A 1,012-nucleotide genomic window follows, 5' to 3' on the forward strand; every position below is an offset into this window, starting at 1 on the left:
AGATGAATCCCTCTTTTTTTGAGGCAAAGAAGCAGCTGATCAATAATATAGAGGGCTTGAGGAAAAAGATATTTAGTTAGTTTTTTTTCTAGTTTGGTATTTGGTTTTTTTCTCTTTGTTCCTGTTTTAAAAGCAAATCTGTCCCAGTGTGGAATGAACAAAGCCATTGCTCATCTATTGGTGAGTGGGTTTCATGGGTCCCTAGGGTTCACAATATATATCCTATAAACTCCTCGTGGCCCAAATGTCTTTCCATAGCCTCTGACCCCTCCCTGGTTTGGACTTCAACTTCCATGCCCCTACTACCCTCATCTTCCTATTCCCACCTCTCTGCTCAGAATATTCTACCTTCAGTTCTTCAGCAAACCAAATCCTACTCATCCATAATGACTCCACTGCTATTCTACCCTTGGTTTTCAGAAAGTATTTTCTGAGGGCCTATTATCAGTCATGGCTACAAGATGTGAGATCCATGTCAATGAAGGCTTTGCAATCTAGCCAAGGAGCCTGGCAAACAAACAAAAACTAGTAAGATCATTACCAACTAAGAAGACACCTCTAAAACAAATGAGTAGTACGGCGTGGTGGGGCATGTCTGGGAGCATGGTTGCTTCTGAGTTGTATTGGAAGGCCTCTCAGAGGGCACAGAATTGGCATGTGGCACCCACAGGAGCCCTCATTGACTTTTCCAACCAGGCTCAGCCACTTTCTGGTATTCACCTCTTAGGTGTACCTTTAGCACCTCATGTTCAGCGGTACACTAGAAATCACTTAAGTTTGGATGTGCAGCGCCTGCCAATTTTCATGGTATAAGTGCTGGTACAATGGCTAATTGCAAGCTACTAACTTGATGTTGCTGAGGTGGAATTGGGAAGGAATACAAGGACTCAGCTCTGGACAGCCAGTGTATCACTATGTCTGTCTCATGAACCAGCCTGTTTACCATTCAAGGCAGATAATAACTATTTATCCCATAATGAATTTACCCATGTATGTGTACCTACTCAACCTA

This window comes from Oryctolagus cuniculus, chromosome 3 (assembly GCF_051225735.1).
Source record: "Oryctolagus cuniculus isolate XC-2025 breed Fujian yellow rabbit chromosome 3, ASM5122573v1, whole genome shotgun sequence".
Taxonomy (NCBI): Eukaryota; Metazoa; Chordata; class Mammalia; order Lagomorpha; family Leporidae; genus Oryctolagus; species Oryctolagus cuniculus.